This window comes from Penaeus chinensis, chromosome 26 (assembly GCF_019202785.1).
Source record: "Penaeus chinensis breed Huanghai No. 1 chromosome 26, ASM1920278v2, whole genome shotgun sequence".
NCBI classification, from domain to species: Eukaryota; Metazoa; Arthropoda; class Malacostraca; order Decapoda; family Penaeidae; genus Penaeus; species Penaeus chinensis.
Genome location: NC_061844.1, coordinates 8,356,438 through 8,376,511, shown reverse-complemented (window position 1 = coordinate 8,376,511; position 20,074 = coordinate 8,356,438). Strand labels below are relative to the sequence as shown.

The window sequence follows — 20,074 nt, the reverse complement described above, 5'->3', positions numbered from 1 at the left end:
GAGGAGGAGGAGGAGGAGGGACAGGAGGAGGAGGAGGAGGAGGAGGAGGAGGAGGAGGAGGAGGAGGAGGAGGAGGAGGAGGAGGAGGAGGAGGGACAGGAGGAGGAGGAGGAGGGACAGGAGGAGGAGGAGGAGGGACAGGAGGAGGAGGAGGAGGGACAGGAGGAGGGGGAGGAGGAGGAGGAGGAGGAGGAGGAGGAGGAGGGACAGGAGGAGGAGGGACAGGAGGAGGGGAGGAGGGAGGAGGGGGAGGAGGAGGAGGAGGAGGAGGAGGAGGAGGAGGAGGAGGAGGAGGAGGAGGAGGAGGGAGCGGAGGAAGAGGAGGAGGAGGATAAGGGAGCAGAGGAAGAGAAAAATAAAAACATGCAAAAACTATACCACGTTTCCCAACACGTCCGTTCGGTAACCGGGGCCATGTACTCACCTGTAAAGAAAAAAAGAGAGATTAATTGCTGCTCGTGGAAGTGTTGAAAAAATATTTTTCTTAAAATCAACCAAGTCAAGTAAATAAAAAAAAAAGGGTTTCATTTTAAATCGAAATTCTATTTGCAGTGATTTCGGGGAAGAAGAGAAGAATGAGAAAACGCCATGGAGAGAGAGAGAGAGAGAGAGAGAGAGAGAGAGAGAGAGAGAGAGAGAGAGAGAGAGAGAGAGAGAGAGAGAGAGAGAGAGAGAGAGAGAGAGTGAGTGGGAGGGGGGAGGGGAGGGGAGGGGAGGGGAGGGGAGGGGAGGGGAGGGGAGGGGAGGGGAGAGGGAGGGGGAGGGGAGGGAGGCAAGGGAGGAAGGGACAAAGGAACGAACGAACGAAATAGAGGTAAGATAATAAGATAAACAAAGGAATAATTCAGAAAGGCAGAGATAAAGGGAAAAGATAAGAACAAGACACGATAAAAGAGAACGATGGAGAAACAGGGAAGACGAAAAAAGGGAAGAAATGGACAGGAAACAGAATGACAAACGGACAGAAAGAATGGCAGAAAGATAAAGATAAACAGACTGCAGACTGACAGACGGACAAAGACAACCAGACAAACAGAGGGAAAGACAGACAGACGCAGACTGGCAGACAGACAGACAACCAGAAAGGCAGACATATGCAGGCTGAGACACTGACAGACAGCGATAAACAGACAGACAGACATACAACCAGACAGACTTACGCAGACTGACAAACAGACAGTCAACCGGAAAGACATATGCAGGTTGATAGATTAACGGACTGAAAAACAACCAGAAAGACCGATATATACAGACTGACAGACCAACAGACAGACCAACAGACAAACGGGCACTCGGGAGGGACGGCCTAGACGCCATGGGGCCGCGTCCTGTGTTGGCTCCTGCACCGTGACATGCAAGGGACGCATCCGTCTTGTCTCACACTGTGACTCATTACTGGGGTGGAAGGTAAGGGGGGGGGGGGTAAGATATGCAACCGAGTGGTGGGGGAAGGGGAATGGGCAGGGGTTGGTGGGGGAGAAGGAGTAAGAGAGCCAGAAGGGGAAGGAGTAGGGGTGTGGGGAGGGGAATGGCTAAGGGCAGGTAAGGGGAATGGGTAGGGGGTGGGTAAAGAGAATGGGTAGGGGACGGGTGAGGGGAATGGGTAGGGGAAGCTTAAGGAGAATTGGTAGGGGGTGGGTAAGGGAAATGGGTAGGGGACGGGAGTACCGGATGGGGAAGGAAGTTGGGGTGCGGGAAGGGAATGGAGGAGGAGGTATGGGTAAGCGACAGGAGAATCGGGAATTGGGTAGGGGTATGGGAGCGGAGTAGGGACTGAGAAATGAAGCACGGGCAGGAAAGGGATAGAAGAGAAAGAGGAAAGGAGTAAAGAGCAGAGGCAGGGGTAGGACGTAGGGAAAAGGCAAAGAGAAAGTAAACAGAATGGGGGAGAGAAAGGGGAGATAAGGTAAAGAACCGAAGAAAAGATGGGAGGAGGAAATAGATAAAAAGGATATGAAAAAGAAAGAAAGACAAACTGCAATGATGAGAGACAAAACTGGACGTTAACAGAAACGAGAAACGAAACGATCTTATCAAAACAAGGCGAAGAATCAATCCGAAGAAAACAAACCGAAAACACAGAAAGACCTAGAACAAAAATACGAAGAAAAAAAACAACAACAAAACAAGACCAGCCAAAGAAGAAGAGACAGGAAGTCCAATAACAAAAAAATTCTCTCAGACGCGCAAAAAAAAGAAGAAAAAGAGAAGGAGAAAAACAAAATCGCGTGAGCTACTTGTCCACGCTAATTCGCCCGCACCCGCACCCGCACCCACGCCCACCGCCAGCACCCACAGGAAGCAAGAGTCAAGTGCTACTAATGGCATGTAAAGTAAAGTAAGCAGCCTTAGCCCTGCCCCCCCCCCCCCCCCCCCCCCCCCTGACAGACAGCAGCGCCGCGGGACTCCTCTCGCAGGCGGCCAGAACCAAAGGGCGTGTGAATGGGACAGCAAGCCAGCGGAATGGTTGGCTTTGCATTCGGCGCTTCTCTCTCTCGCTCGCTCGACTCTCTCTTTCTTTTCTTTCTTTTCTTTCTTTTCTTTCTTTTCTTCTTCTTCTTCTTCTCTCCATACTCATTATCATATTCTTCTTTCTCTCTCTATTCTTCCCATCTATATATTAGCTCTACTTTCTCTAATAGTAACAATAATAAAAATAATAACACTAGTAACAATAATAGAATAACGATAATATTAATAATAATATATTATTAATAATAATAGTAACGATAATAACAATAATAGTAATAACGATAATATTAATAATAATAATAACAGTAATAGTAACCATTATCGCCATTATCATTATCATCATTGTTATTATCATCATCAATAATAATATTACTATCATCATTATAATTATCATAATCTATATCATCATGATCATTATTATCAATACCAAGAAAAGAATCAATAACAATCACAACAATGAAGAAAAACGACGCCGAAAAACAAACAAACGTGGCAAACAAAGACGGCTCGCGACCAACCAAAACCAAACAAAAACACGGACAAACAAGCACGGACACAAACACGCAAGAACTCTAGAATCCGCCCATAGGCCTCCCCCTCCCTCTCCTCCCTCTTCGTCTAAAGGGGGAAGGGGGGGGGGGGGTCAGAGACAGGCAGCCTCAGGTATGCAAAGGGTGCAACAGGTGCCCGGAGATAAGAAAGGGGGGGGGGGGATAAGGCGAGTTACGGAGGAGGGAGGGAGGGAGGGAGGGAGGGAGAGAGAGAGGGAGGGAGGGAGGGAGGGAGGGAGGGAGGTATTGCAAAGAGGAATGGGAGAGAGAGAGAGAGAAGAGGAGGGAAAAGATAGTGGGAGATGATGGTATAAAGGTGGAATAAGACACAGTGAGAGGGAAGATGAGACATAGGAAGGGGCAGGGAGTGGAACGTGAGGGATGAGAGGGGGGGGGAAGGGAAGTGGAAGAAAAGGAAGATGAAACAATAGGGGGAGTATGGAACACGAGGAAGAAGAAGAAACGTAAGGAAGAGGAGGAAGAAACGTAAGGAAAAGGAGGAGGAGGAGGAGTAGGAAAAGAAGGAAGAGGAAGAGGAGGAAGAGGAGGAAGGAACCATGAGTATGAGGGAATCCCAGCCTGCCCCCCTAAGACCCGAGCGACCAACGGAGGCGCAGAGACGCAGAGCGGGGGAACGGAGCGCCGGAGGACCAGAGGAAGAGGGTACGCACGTGAACTCGTCATCCTCGTCGCGGCCCCATCCGTCGCGCCGCTGCGGAGGGCACGGAGCCGCCAAGCCCGTTATTAGTACTATCGGATCATCATTTGGCTCTCGGGACTTCTTAACGCTACGTTAAGTGCTCCTTCCTTGGCCCCCCTCCTTCGCCTTCGCCTTCGCCTTCGCCTTCTCCTTCTCCTTCTCCTTCTCCTTCTCCTTCTCCTTCTCCTTCTCCTTCTCCTTCTCCTTCTCCTTCTCCTTCTCCTTCTCCTTCTCCTTCTCCTTCTCTTTCTCTTTCTCTTTCTCTTTCTCTTTCTCTTTCTCTTTCTCTTTCTCTTTCTCTTTCTCTTTCTCTTTCTCTTTCTCTTTCTCTTTCTCTTTCTCTTTCTCTTTCTCTTTCTCTTTCTCCTTCTCCTTCTCCTTCTCCTTCTCCTTCTCCTTCTCCTTCTCTTTCTCTTTCTCTTTCTCTTTCTCTTTCTCCTTCTCTTTCTCCTTCTCCTTCTCTTTCTCCTTCTCTTTCTCCTTCTCTTTCTCCTTCTCTTTCTCCTTCTCTTTCTCCTTCTCTTTCTCCTTCTCTTTCTCCTTCTCTTTCTCCTTCTCTTTCTCCTTCTCTTTCTCCTTCTCCTCCTCCTTCTCCTCCTCCTTCTCCTCCTCCTTCTCCTCCTCCTTCTCCTCCTCCTTCTCCTCCTCCTTCTCCTCCTCCTACTCCTCCTACTACTCCTCCTACTACTCCTCCTACTACTCCTCCTACTACTCCTCCTACTACTCCTCCTACTACTCCTCCTCCTTCTCCTCCTCCTACTCCTCCTACTCCTCCTACTACTCCTCCTACTACTCCTCCTACTACTCCTCCTACTACTCCTCCTACTACTCCTCCTCCTTCTCCTACTCCTTCTCCTACTCCTTTTCCTACTCCTTTTCCTACTCTTTTTCCTACTCCTTCTCCTACTTCTCCTCCCTCTTATCTCCTCTCTTCTCTCTCCTCCCTCCTTTATTTTCTCTCCCTTCTCTCTCTTCTTTTTTCTCTCCTCTCACCATTCTCATCCCTCCCTCCCTCCTTACCCCTTCTCCTTCCTCCTTCCTCCTTCCTCCTTCCTCCTTCCTCCTTCCTCCTTCCTCCTTCCCCCATCTTCCTCTACCTCCATTTTGTATCTCAATGCTGACACCTTCCCTACCATCCACGATATAGTCTCATGACGTTGGCTAGTATTCATCATATTTTTCTCTCTTTTTCCGCATCGTCATCTCCCTCTCCTTCCCTCCTCCTCCTTCACTATAATCGACACAATCGCATTCCTTGTTTTCCTCCTCTTTTTTTCCCCCTCGATTATTCTCTCTTTTTCTCCCGTCCGTTCGTACTCCTTTGCCCTTTTCTCTCTTATCGCCTTTCCATCCACGTACCATCTCTCATTTCTTCCCTTCCTTTCAAGCTCTCTCAAATCTCCTCCAGGATCGCTCACCCCCCCCCCACCTTTACCCTATCCCCTGCCCCTACCCCCATGCCCGCCCACCCTCAACCCCGTCTTCATCCCCTGCCCCTATCCCCTTGCCCACCCTCTACCCTATCCTCTGCTTCCTACCCTTTAATGCCCTCCCAATACCCCGTCCCCATCCCCTACGACCTACCCCCGATACCCATCCTCAACCCCATCCCCTGCCCCTTACCCTCAACCCCATCCCCTGCCCCTTACCCTCATGCCCACTCTTGACCCCTTCCCCTTCCTGCCCTACACCTACCCCCTCCCCTTTCCACCCTCGACCCCATCCATCCCCATCTCCTACCCTCATACCCTCCCCCCTTCTTACCCTAGCCCCATTTCCACTCCCAGCCCCATACCCACCCCCACCTCCAACTCCAGAGAAAAAAAAAAGCATGATAACTTCAGATTTTATTCAAGCAAAGGTTATATATAGAACGTTCACATGTTTAAATCTCTCCATAAAACGTGAACGCTGGGCACGACGCTCGCCTACCCCCACCCCCACCCTCATACCCTCTCATAACCCCCCCCTCGACCACCCTCCCCTTCTTTTTACCCCTCACCCAACTCTTTTATTTCCCCAACCAACACCCACCCACATATTCACACACATACATACTCACTCACTCACTCACTCACTCTCTCACACACACGAAGAGAGTAAGAGAGTGAGAGTGAGAGTGAGAGTGAGAGTGAGAGAGAGAGAGAGAGAGAGAGAGAGAGAGAGATAAAGAGAGAGAGATAAAGAGAGAGAGATAAAGAGAAAGAGAAAGAGAAAGAGAAAGAGAAGAGAGAGCTAGAGAGAGCTAGAGAGAGAGAGAGAAAGAGAAAGAGAGAGAAAGAAAGAAAAAGAGAGAAAAAGAGAAAATAGAAAAATAGAAAAGATAAAAAGAGAGAAAGAGAAAAAGAGAAAAAGAGAGAAAGAGAAAAAGAGAACGAGAAAAGAGAGAAAGAAAGACAGAAAAAGTAAGAGAAAAATAGAAAAATAAGAAAGAGAAAGAGAGAAAGAGAAAGAGAGAGAAAGAAAATACACGAGAAAACGAGAGAACAAGAGACCGAAAAGGACCCCACCCTCCCTCATACAACCCCCTCCCTTCCTTCTCTCCCTCCTACCCCCCCTCCCTCCCACACGCCCACCTCGAGCACACGCCTGCAACCAACTCCGCCCGCCCTCCGCCTCGCCGCCCCGCACCACCGCAGGACACGCCCACTGTCACATCCATGAAGCCTCCCATCCATAAAATAGAGGACGGGGGGAAATTACAAAAAGGAGGATCGCTAGGGTACAAATGGCCGAGCCTTGTTTACAAAAGCGAGATGGGAAGTCATTCATCAGCCCCAACGGCCGTAGCGTACGTGGCCGCGACGCCGTTCGGAAGCGGGGTCTGTGGTATAAGTGTGTATTGCCCTTGTATACACACCTTGTTCTGAGGTGCGAGACGTTGTTTGGAAGCAAGGTCTATTATATAAATATATATTGACCTTACACACACACACACACACACACACACACACACACACACACACACACACACACATACTTTATTCTAAAATAACTCACGCAACAATTATTACTGAATGATACTCTTTTTCATTATCAGTAGGTTTTCATGTTTGAAATAATATTACTGTTATGGTTAGGTATATCATTGAGATTATTACTGAAACATATTCATTGTGACAAATGTAGAAAGGTATGAATGAGAATAAATATCTCCTGTATTGTTATCATTTCTTTCATACCTTTTCTACAAAAGATTATTATTATTATTATTAGTATTACTATTATTATCATTATCATAATCATCGATGTTCATCATCATTACCATCCTCATTATTATGACTATCATTATCACAAATATATAATTTTAATATTTATTAATTTAAACCTACTGTCATGATATATTTTTTTTCCGTTTTCATAACAACTTCACTTATCATCTCTTTACACACACCACCCTTCATCATCATCCCTTACACATTACTCACATCATAAACTCCCCCCACCTTACTTTTTCTTTATTTATCTATCACCCCCCTTATCTCATCATCTTCTCCCCCTTTTCATCATCATCATAATCACCATTAGCATCATCAATCATCACCACCATTATCATCATCACCATTATCATCATATCTATCAACCATTATCCTCATCATCATCATCACCACCTACCACATCATCTCCTCATCACATTATTCATCATCCTCACCACCCCCCATCATCATCATCACCCCATTCTCATCATCACCTATTATCAAATCATCATCATCTCATCACATCATCAATCACCTTCATCATCATCACCATTATCATCATCATCATCTCACCTACCACCATCAACATCACCATTTATATCATCATCATCACCCATTTATTCATCATTATCATCATCTCATCCACCACCTCATCATCATCATCACCACCTCATCATCATCATCACCTTATCACACATCACCCACCATCATCATCATCATCTTCACCTTTTATCATCATCACCATTATCATATCATCACTCACACCACCACCTCATCATCCACATCATCATTCACCATTATCATTCTTCATCATACCACCCACATCATCATCATCTCACCTTATTCATCATCATCACCATTTATCTATCCTCATCGTATCATTCACACCACCACCACCACCATCATCATCATCACCATTTATCAACTTCTCACCATTATCGATCATCTTCATCATCATCACCACACCACCACCATCATCATATCATCATCACCTTTATTCATCATCTTCTATCATATCACCATCTTCATCATCACCATCATCATCACCATTATCATCATCAATCATCACCATCTCATTCTCACCATTATCATCATCATCTTTTCATCACCACCACCACCACACCATCATCATCTTCATCACATTATCATCTCATCATCAATAATCACCACCACCATCCATCATCTTATCATCACCATTATCAATCATCATCATCATCACCTCATCATCATTCACCACCACCAACCATCATCATCATCATCATCATCCACAATTATCATCATCATTCATCACCATTTCATCATCACCTCCACATCATCATCATCACCATAATATCATCATCATCATCTCCCACCACAATCATCATCATCCACCATTATCATCATCACCATCATCAAGCATCATCACCATTATCATCATCATCACCACCACCACCACCACCACCACCACCATCATCATCATCATCACCATTATCATCATCATCATCATCACCACCACCATCATCATCATCACCATTATCATCATCACCATCATCATCATCACCATTATCATCATCACCACCACCACCACCACCATCATCATCATCATCATCATCATCATCATTAGCATCAGCACCATTTTCATATTCTTGCAAGTGTTATGATTATCATCACTATCACCTCTACGATCATCATCAATTTTGCAACTGAACCAACCAATCGCAACACGAGACGAAGAACGCATAAAAAAAAAACGAAGAAAAATAGAATCATGAAATCACACACAAGTAAATAAAAACAGAAATAAAAAAATATAACAAATAATAACAATACTAATATCAATAATAATACAAACAATAATAATAAAAAAAATGGTAACAAGTACAACCATGCTAATAATGATAGTGATAGTGATGATGATGATGATGATGATGATGATGAAGATGATGATGAAGATGATGATGATGATAAAGATTATGATGATGATGATGATGATGATGATGATGATGATGATGATGATGATGATGATGACGATGACGATGATAACACTAACCATGACGACGATGATAACAATAATAGCAATAGCAACAACAACAGAAGCGAAGGGAAGCCCGGACCGCGCTCGCGAGTGCCAGCGCGGCGAGTGCCAGCGCGGCCGAAATGCCAATCAAACCCCGGGGGCCATCGACGAGAGCCTCGGGCCCTGTCATTACGGCCAATTTGCTCTACCGCGAAGTCTAATAGAACAGCCGATATACATATTTCATTAAGAGTATTCTTTTTTTTTAATCTTGCTTCGAGACTCGCAGCGCCGCAAGAAAAATATTATACAACAACGTAAGAGACAGGCAGACAGGAGGGCAAACAGGCAAAACAGAAACAGACAAACAAACATATGCAAGAGCATACACACACACACACACACAAATTCTGAAGTCAGAAAAAAACTCGTGACAGTGACATCAAAAACTGAAGGCAACCAGGTAAAACATGTAGCAAGTGTCATGTGGCACGCACTTGACACTAGGTGGATGTGAGAGAGGGAGGGAGGGACGGAGGGAGGGAAAAATAATAAAACAATATTAGTAATGATGATGATTACGATGATGATGATAAAACATCAACAAAAACAACAATAACAACAAAATAATAAAATAACAATCACGGAAGTCACACACACACAGACACACACACACACACACACACACACACACACACACACACACACACACACACACACACACACACACACACACACACACAAACACACACACACACACGCCAGTAACACAATAAACCCGTCGCTATTGTCTCACATATCACGGCACGCGCTCCGGGCTTTTCTTTCATCTTTTCACACACGGAATAAAAAAAAAAATCAATTAAAGATACCGCTAGACAAATCATTCTCCAACACACAAGAAGGTCGGTTAAAAGGAAGAGAAAATTATACTGATACATATTGTTTTTTAGGCATCATGATCAAAGAAATAGTAATAATAATAATACGAAGGAGGATAAGAATAGTAACGATAAAAATAATAGTAAAAACAGTAGTAGTAATAATAATAATAATAGTAAAAACAGTAGTAGTAATAATAATAATAATAGTAAAAACAGTAATAATAATAATAATAATAATAATAATAATAATAATAGTAAAAAACAGTAATAATAATAATAATAATAATAGTAAAAACAGTAATAATAATAATAATAATAATAATAATAGTAAAAACAGTAATAATAATAATAATAATAATAATAGTAAAAACAGTAATAATAATAATATCAACAACAACAACAACAACAATAATAATATCAATAACAACAACAACAACAACAAAAATAATATCAATAACAACAACAACAACAACAACAATAATAATAAAATCATCATTATCATCATCATAATCTTGCAAGTACCGCACCCCGCCAACACCCATAACCACACCCCTCCCCCTTTCCCCATCCCCCATTGCACTTTCCCGCTCCCTTCCCCACCTCTGACCCCTCCCCTCCCCCCCCCCCCACTCCTAAACATGAATATGAAAATATATAAAATGGAGCATCATCAGACCACTACTAAGGCGCGATGTCAGCGGGAAACGGCCGTTCCTTAGAGAGAAAAAAAAAAGCTTTCCTTCTTTTCCTTTCTTTTCTTTTCTTCCTGCCTTCCTACTAGCCTTTTTGCCTTCCTTTCTTCTACCCTTTTCAATCTTCCTCCCACCCCCCCTCCCCCTCTCTCTTACTTGACCAGTAACCCCATCATCCTTTTGCACCTTCCAACCCCCCCTTACCCCTACCCTTCATTTCACCCCCTTCCCTTCCCCTCCCCCCCCCAACCTCTTGCTCACCTTCTCCCCCATTCTTCACCAACCCCCACCTCCCCCCTCTTCCCCGGCTTCACTGCGAGTTCACATGAGATGTTTCGAGAGTGCCTCCTATACCAGTACATCATTCTCTCTTCCTCTTCCTCTTCCTCTTTCTCTGTCTCCTTCACTTTTTCTTTTTCTTCCTCCTCTCCATCTCCCTCCCTCTCTCTCTCTCTCTCTCTCTCTCTCTCTCTCTCTCTCTCTCTCTCTCTCTCTCTCTCTCTCTCTCTCTCTCTCTCTCTCTCTCTCTCCATTCTTCGCTCTGCTCTTTATCCTGTCTTCCTTTCTTTTTATTCTCCATCTTCATTATCCTGTCTTTTCGTGTCCTCTTTCTTTTCCATCGTCACCATTTCTTTCTTCTCTCCATCTTCATTATCCCTCTCTCCCTTCATCCCATCTTCATTGCCCTCCCTTCCTTATCTCCTTCCTCATTTTTGTCATTATCCCGTCCTCCTTATCCCTTCGTCTTCCATCTCCATCCTCATTATCCTACCCTTCTGGTTCCCCATTATCCTTCCTATCCCCATCTCTACTTTACCCTCCGCCTCCCTTCTCTCCATCTCAATTATCTTATCCTTCTTATCCACCACTTTCCTTGTCTCCACCCTATTTATCCCCTCTTCCATATCACGTTCCTTTATCTTTCCTTCTACTGCTCGTTTTCCCCCCTCCCTGTCCCCATCTTATATATATCCTTATCTTTTTACTATCATGTTTTCCAAAATCTTAATTTTCGTTTCCTTTTTGGCTTAAATTTTTCCTTCTTTTATGTTTCGATTCCCTGATTTCGAAATGCTCCCTTCCCCCCCTCGTACTTAATCTTTGCTTTTAAACTCCTCATGATTTTTTTGCAGCGAATTTCCAAATTAAAACGTTTTTTTGGGGGCCCCCCTTTACCTCTTTCCCCTTTTTTTTCCCTTTCTTTCCTTTCCTCCCCTTCCTATCTTCCTTTCCCCCCCTCCTCCCCTTTCTCCCCCCTCCTCTCCCCCCTTCCTCTTTTCCCCTTTTCCCCCCCTCCCTCTCCTTTTTTTTCCCCTCTCCTCTCCTCTCCTTCCTCCCCTCCCCTCTCCTCCCTCCTCTCCCCTCCCCTTCCCCCCTCCTCCCCCATCCCTCCCCCTCACGTAAAACCCCCCGGCAATTGGCAATGGACGTGGGGTATTTACCGGACCAACACATGGCTAGAAGGTATCCACAAATCACGGCTATGAGAAGGATGGAACATGGGGACGGAGGGAAGGGGTGGGGAAAAGGAGGGGAAGGGGGGGAGGGGGAAAAAGGAGGGAAGGGGGTAGGGGAAAGGGGGGAAGGGGGGAAAGGGGAAAAGGGGGGAAGGGGGTAGGGGAAAAAGGGGGGGAAAGGGGTAGGGAAATGAAGGAAAAAAAATTAAAAGGGGAAAAGGGAAAAGGGGAAACAAAGAAAAGATTTAAAGGGAAAAAAGAGAAGAAAACTTGAGGAGGAGAGGAAAGAGGAGAGAAGGAACCAGAAAAAATAGGAAGAGCCAGAAGAGGGAGGAGAGGGAAGGGGGGGGGAAAAGGGGGGGGGAAAAGGGGAAAAGGGGGGAAAAAGGGGGGGGGAGTTAAGGGGGGAAAGGGAAAAAGGAGAGGTAAAAAATGGATAGAAAAGAATAGAAAAGAAAAGAAAACAACAAAGCGAAACAAAAACAGGGTCCAAAGACCACAGCAAAGAAGCAAAGAAGAGGAGAAGAGAAGAAAAAGAAGAAGAGAAGAAAGAGAATGGCCGAAAAGAAAGGCAAATCCACTAAACAAACACATTCGTTAGCGCCGCGTCGGAGTGATAAGAGATCGGGGAAAATTTTATTTTGATTCAGTGACAAAAAAAGCTTTTTTGCTGTAATTTTCTTTTTGGTTCCCGAGGGCTGATGTCCTTGATGAAGGAGGGGAGGGGAGGAGGAGGAGGAGGAGGAGGAGGAGGAGGAAAAAAGGGGAAAAAAAGGAGGAGGGGAGGAAGTGGGGGAGGGGGAGGAGGAAAAGGGGGAGGGGGGGGAAAAAAAAGGGGGGAGGAAAAAGGAGGGGAGGGGGAGGGGAAAAAAAAAGGGAGGGGGAAAGAAAAAGTAAAAAAGGAGGGGAAAACATGAGGAAAGGAAAAAATGGGAAAAGGGGGAAAAAGGGGAAATTAAAAGATAGGGGGAGGAGATGGGAAAAGGGAGAGGAGGAAAAAAAAGAGATAAAAAACTTTTTTAAAAAAGGAGGAAAAAGATTTGAGGAGGAAAAAAAAAAGGGGGGGGAGAAAAAGGGGGGGCGAAAAGGAAAGGGAAGAAAAAATAGGAAAAAAAAATATTAAAAAAAGTTGGATACCCCGAAATACCCATTAACGAGGCCCTAGCCTTAAAAGGGGAAGGACATTAAGTAAACTTCCCCCCCCTCCCACTCACCCCAACCCCCTCCGGGGGGGGGCCGCCCCTCCCCATCTCCCCCCCCTCCCCTCCCCCCCTATTATTTTTTGGGGGGAAAGGGTCTAAAGGGAGGGGGGGAGTGAAAAAAAGGGAAAAATAGGTTGGGAGAGGAGCGAGAAAAGAGGAGAGAAGAGGAGAGGAGAGGAGGGGGGGGGGGGGGGGAGGGGGGAGGGGAGGGGGAGGGGAGAGAAGGGGGGGGGAGGAGAGGGGGGGGAAGGGGGGGGGGAGAAAAAAAGGAAAAGAAGATAGACGAACGAGACAAAAAGAGAGGAAGAGAAGAGGAAAAAGGGTAGGGGAAATGGGTAAAAAATGAAAGGGAAAGGAAAAGAAAGGGGAAAAAGAGGAGGGGAAAGGGGAGAGGAGGGAGAGGAGAGGGAGGAGGAGAGAGAAAAGAGAGAAGAAGAGAAGAGAAAAGAGGGAAAGAGAAGAGAAACGACGGAAAGAGAAGAGAAAAGAGGGAAAGAAAAGAGAAAAGAGGGAAAGAGAAGACGAGAAAGAAGAGAAGAGGCGAGGAGGGACCGTGATGGGAGGGGGGGGGGGGATTCATCGGACAAACCATAGGAGAAAAAAAACTCGTTTTTCTTATTAGTGAATAAATAAATATGAAAATAAATAAATAACTAAATGAAAAAAATAATCAAACAGGCATTCGAACTGCGGCGCAGAGCAGTCGGGAGTGCGATCACTTAGACTCGGAAAAAAAAAAAAAAAAAATGGTCTAAGAATGTTGAAGACCAATACGAGGACAAAGGTGGGCAAAAACGACTCTATCAAAAACATTTAAATGACCCCCAAAATGGAGGCCCCCCCCCCAAAGGGGGGTTAAAGGTCGGGTAGTTCCTCATCCTTGCCCCCTTTTTACCCCCCTATTCCTCCTATTTCCTCCCCCTTTTCCCTTCCCCCTTTTCCCCTTTCCTTCCTACTCTCCTCCTTTCCCTTTCCTACCCCCTTCACTACTCCTCCTCTATTCTCCTACCCCTCTCCTATTCCCCCTATCCTCCTCCTATTCCTCCTACTCCTCCTTCCCTACTCCTCCTCCTATTCCTCCTCCTCCTCGTCCTCATCCCCCTCCCCTCCCTCCCCACCCCCCACTCCCCCGCCCGCCACGACGACCATGCAACGACCTTCGCCATGAACACTGCACAATTCAGAGCTCCTTGAGGAGGACTCGCCACTTCCAAGAAGCTCGCCCTCCGCCCCTCCTCCTTAACCCCCCTCCTTGAGCCCACGCTAAGTAAACAAAGAAAACAAAACGCATTAAAAGTGAACTCGACCCTTTCAAAAAAAAAAATAATAATAATAATAATAAATGATAACAATAATAATAATACTAATAATAATAACAATAATAACAATAACAATAAAAAAATAATAATAATAATAATAATAATAACAATAACAATAATAAATATCAAATACATAAATACTCAAACCCTCCATTAATTCGCATCGGGTTTATCTTCTCCAATTTCCCCTCGTCGCCCTAAATCGTAACGTTTCTATTAGGGTTTAAGAAACAAGAAAGAAAGAAAAAAAAAAAGAGTCGGCGTTCTTCCCGTCGTGATGTTTTCCCGAAGAAGGGAAAAAAAACGCCGCGTTCGATCATCTCCCGACCAGAAAGCGGGAAAAGGGCCTCGGAGGTCCGAGACCGCTGACAAAGCACAATAAAAAAAAAGGCTGATAAAAAAACACAAACCCCGGTGTCGCTCGCTTAAACGCGCCACCCCCGCAGGTTTAAAACACACACACGAAGTAATGGGAGAGAAAGAGAGAGAAAGAGAAAGAGAAAGAGAGAGAAGAGAAAGAAGAGAAGAGAAAGAGGAAAGAGATGAGGAGAGAGAATGAGAGGAAGAGAGAGGAGAGAGAGGAGGAGAGAGAGAGAGATTGGGATTGAAGAGAGAGAGAAGTGGAGAGAGAGAGAGAGAGAGAGAGAGAGAGAATGTCCAGTTCTACCTCTCTTCCTCTTCCATTCTTCCCTTTGTTTCATTACCTTGTTTTTTTATTATGCTACTTTACCTACATGTCTTTATCTTTTTTGGTTTTTTTTGTGCTCCGTTTTATCTTTTTATGCTTTTGCTTTTCTTTTTTTTTTTACTTTCCTCTCCGTTCTTTGTTTATCTCTTTTTTCCCTTCGCTTTATCCTCTACATCCCCACCTCTTCCACCACCAAATTTCTCCCCTCTAATCATTCTTCCTCTCTTTCATCCTTCTTCCCCCTTTTTTCCTCTTTTTCCCCCTCCACCTTCCTTCGCCTCTCCACCCCTCCCTTTCCTCTTTCCAAAAAAAAAAAAAAAAAAAAAAAAAAAAAAAAAAAACAGCAAACAACGAAACCCCCCCTTTTGAGAGGCTATGAGGGTCATTTCGGGTCCCCGTTCATGACAAACGCCCGGACAAGGGCTGTGTCATGCAGACCTCCTGACTCCTGCGTTCGGCCCAGCGGAGGCCCACATCCAGTCGTGTGCGTTTTGTTTCCCTCTCCTGGCGAGCAAAAACCGCTGCAAGCATGCACGCACGCACGCACGCACGGAAAGACGCACACAAAATGTACCACCTACACACTCACTTCACACACACCTATGTACACACTACCACACCCCAAAACATGTACACCTAAATCACACATACATGACAAAATACAAAACACACCCCACACACACACACACACACACCACACACACACACACACAACCACACACACACACACACAAAACCCACAACAAATTATACACCTTTAGATTTCTGCCCAAAAAATAAATAGACAAGTATGCACCACAAACACACCACACAGTGACCCCCCCTCCACCTTCCGTACCCCCAAACCCACAAACAACCCCACCCCTCCCGAACCTACACCCAAACCCTCGCTCCCCACACACCCACCACTTCGCCCCCACCCTTCCCACCCCACCACCCCACGTCAAACCCACACCCAACCCCACCCCCACCCCCACCCCCGACCCCACCCCCACCCACCCCACGTCCGACCCCAACCCCCCCCCACCCCACCCAGCTGAGTCGGGTTCCTTTCCCGTGTAATTAGAGTCGTGTCTGCACTGCGAGAGATTTTTAGGATGTTTGGTTTTTTTCAATAATCCCAAAGGTTAAGGGACAAGGGGGTGGGGGGGGGACGAGGAAAAGGAATAAATGATATACAAGACAATAACAATCACAAGCATTAAGGACCAAGAACAAAAAGGGGGGGAGAGAGAGAGAGATGAGGAGGAGAGAGAGAGAGAGATTGGGAGAGAACGAGCTTTTTTTGATGAAGAGAGAGAGATGCGAGAGAGAGAGAGAGAGAGAGAGAGAAAATCGGGAACATAACATAAAATTAGGTTTGAATTTTAGGAGAAAAGAAAAAAAAGACCCGGAAAAAACAACAACTTTAGAGAAAGTGGAAAAAAATGAAAGGGAGGGAAAAGAAAAACAAAATAAAAATACAAGAGGGGCCCATCCCATCACACATCCCACGTTTTCTTCCCACTTTATCCTTCTTCTTTTCCCCATTTCCTTCCCTTCAGCCTCACCCCCCCCCCCCAAATCAACGCATCCCAACCCTATTCTTAAAATCAACACTTACAAAAAACAATACTACCAAAAATCGAAAAAACGCCCTTTATCGTCCCACCACAACCCCCCCCCCACTCTACCCTAACCCCCAACCTTTCTCCCTATTCCCTAACCTCTCTCCCTACCCCGTACCCTCTCTCCCTACCCCCTACTCTACTCTAACCCCTAACCTCTCTCCTACCCCATTGAGTGGGGGAAAAAAACCCAAGGCAGTATTTTTTTTTGGGATTTGGGTTTGGGGGGGGGGGGAGCTGATGTATAGAAAACGAGGGTCTAATAAGGGATTTGAAAGGGGGGGTTTTCCCCCGACACGGTAGAAGGAAAAGGGGGGAAAAAAAGGGGGAGGAGAGGAGGAGGAGAGGAGGAGGAAGAGGAGAGGAGAAAGGGGAGGAGGGGGAGGGGGAGGAGGAGGAGGAGGGGAGGGGAGGGGGAGTGAGGAAGGGGAAAGGGGGGGGAAGGAGGAAAAGGAAAAGGGGAGAAGAGAGGGAGGAGGTGGAAGGGGGGGGAGGAGGGAGAGGAGGAGGTGGAGGGGGGAAAGGGGGAGGAGGAGGGGAGGAGGAGGAGGGGGGGAGGAGGAGGGGGAGGAGGAGGAAGAAGGGAAAAGGGGGGGGGAGGGGGGGGGAGGGGGGAGGGGGAGGAGGAAGGGGGGGGGGGAGGGGAGGGGGGGGGGAGGAGGAGGTGGGAAGGGAGGGGGGGGGAGGGGAGGAGGGAGGAGGAGGGGGGGGGGAGGAGGAGGAGGAGGAAGGAGGGGAGGAGGGGGGGGGGGGAGGGGAGGAGGAAAGGGGGGGAGGGGGAGGAGGAGGAGGGGGGATGGGGCAAGGGGAAGGGGAAAAAAAGGAAGGGGGAGGGGGGAGGGGGGGGGGAGGGGGAGGGGGGGGGGAGGGGGGAGAGGAGGGGGAAGAGGAAGAGGAAAAGGAGAGGGGGAGGGAAGGGGAAGAGGAAGAGGGGAGGGGGAGAGGAGGAAAAGGGGGAGGAGGGGGAGGAAAAGGGGCGGGGAGGGGGGGGGGGGAGGGGGGGGGGGGAGGGGGAGGAGGAGGAGAGGGGGGAGGGGGAGGGGGGGGGGGGGGGAGGGGGAGGGGAGGGGGGAGGAGGAGGAGGGGAGGAGGGGGGAGCGGGAAAAGAGGAACAGGAGCGGGAGGGGGGGAGGGGAAGTGGGAGGCAGGAGGAGGTGAAAAGGAAGAAAATAGAAACGAAAAAACGAAAAGAAGAACGAGGAGAAGAGAGAAAAGAAGAAAAGAGACAGAGAAACGGAGCCGAAAAGGGTGCCAGGATCACATAAAAGGAAATGAAGAAATAGAACAGCCTCTTAAAACGAACGCGTACATACGGCATACGGGGAAAACGTGTTTTTCCCGCCCAAAGTAATAAATTGAAAAATTCCCCTCGTGTAAAAACTAAAGACCCCCTTTTCCTCCCCGTTCCCCCTCGCCCCCCCCCCTCTCCCCTTCCCGTTCCCCTCCTCCCTATTCTATTCCCCTCACCTCCTCCTCCCCCGTTCCCCTCGCCCCCTCCCCTCGCCCCACCCCCCTACTCCGCTTCCCTCACCCCTCTTCCTTTCTTCCCCTCCTCTGGGTTCGTCCCAAACACCTACTTTACTTACTTAGCACTCCTTCCCCCTGTATGACACGTTGCTGGTGTATAGCATATTTAAATGTATATATGATATTATACCATATAATTATACAAAACATACTATAAAATACATTACATATATATAATTTACTTATAAAAACAAACATATAAATATTTTATAATATACATATACCACACACACAACACACACCCCCAACACACCACCCCCAACACACACCACACACCCCACACACACACACACCACACACACACAAAAATTTCTAAACTTTATTTATAAAAAACACTTACATATCCCCTTTTCCTCCATTCCTTACCCCCCCTCCCCCCCCCCCCCCCCCCTTTCCCCCCGGTCCCCTCCATCTATCAGTTTTCACATCTCGGAAAAAATAAAAAATTCATCGATTACTGATTTTTTTTTCTTTTCCTTTTTTGAACATCAAATCTCAAAATCCATAGCCTAACAGACCTTACCACCCATCTCCATCGATACACATTATCTCCTCATCTTTTTTTTTTTTTTTTCTTAGGCGATTTTTTTCATTTTTTTTAAAGAGAGATTTTATTTTTCCTCATCGTTATTTCCCCTCCGCTTCCATTCTCTTAATTGAAAAGCTATCCAACGCCGGCGCGCGAGACAAGTCAAAAGGGGAGACTCCCCTTTTGGGGAGCGGGCGGAACCGCGGCCAAAATAAAAAGCTTCCCCGAACCGACAAAACCCAACACTTTAAAACCCCCTGGATGAACACTTGGAGGGGGGGGGGGGGGTAGGGGGGGGAGGGGAGGGGGAGGAGGGGAGGGGGGGGAGGGGGGGGAAGGAGGGGAGGAGGAGGAGGAGGGGGGGAGGGGGGGGGGGAGGAGGGGGGAGGAAGGAGGAGGGGGGGGGAGGGGAGGGAGGAGGAGGAGAGGAAGAGGAGGAGGAGGGGGGAGGAGGGGGGAGGGGGAGGAGAGGAGGGAGGAGGAGGGGGGGAGGGGGGAGGGGGGGGGGAGGAGGAGGAGGAGGGGAAAGGGGGAGGAGGAGGGGAGGAAGGGGGGGGGAAGGGAGGAGGGAGGGAGGAAGAGGAAGAGGGGAGGAGGAGAGGAAGGGGGAGGAGGAGGGGAGAGGAAGAGGAGGAGGAAGGGGGAGGAAGAGGAGGAGGAGGAGGGAGAGGGGAGGAAGGGGGAAAAAGGGGGAAGGGGGGGGAGGGGGGAAAAAGAAAAAAAGGAAGAAAGAGAAGAGAGAAAAAAAAGGAAAGGAAAGAGAAAGAAAAAAGAAAGAAAAATTGAAAAAGAAAATATTAGCGCAAAGGAAAAGAAGAGAGGGAGACGGACAAAGGGAGACGGACCCGAATGGAAAATGGAAAGGGCAAGGGAGGAAGATTAATAAACGACAAAAAGCGGACACCCCCAACGGTAGATGCAGAGGAAGAGAAGCGAGAGCGAGAGGAGGTTCCCAGAGAATCTTTCAATAAATTACGCAGATGATGGAAAGCGCCTACCTGGCTTCCGTTCGCTTAATTACCACAGCTCCTACCCCCCCCCCCCCCGCCAAAAAAAAAAAAAAAAAATTGTAGATGGTCTGACGAAGGAGCTTTTGCCCAGCTGCATAACGTCATGCCTGGCGCTTGCTCTAAATGAGGTGTTGGCAGGTGTTGGCCGGAGACGTCTTTTCTGGGGATGGCATTGTTTTTTTTTTTTTTTTTTTTTTTTTTTTTTTTTTTTTTGTTTTTCCTTGTCGGGGAGGGGAGGGGAGG

General features: G+C 47.0%; 1 long non-coding RNA gene across 1 annotated transcript in view; it reads right to left on the bottom strand.

Annotated features, from left to right (window-relative positions):
* Nucleotides 1–319: 319 nt before the first annotated feature.
* LOC125039204 overlaps nt 320–20,074 on the bottom strand; it is a 37,773-nt gene continuing 18,018 nt past the window's right edge. Inside the window, exon 4 of the long non-coding RNA XR_007116104.1 lies at nt 320–424. This is a non-coding gene — a long non-coding RNA (uncharacterized LOC125039204). The remainder of the gene's footprint in view (nt 425–20,074) is intronic.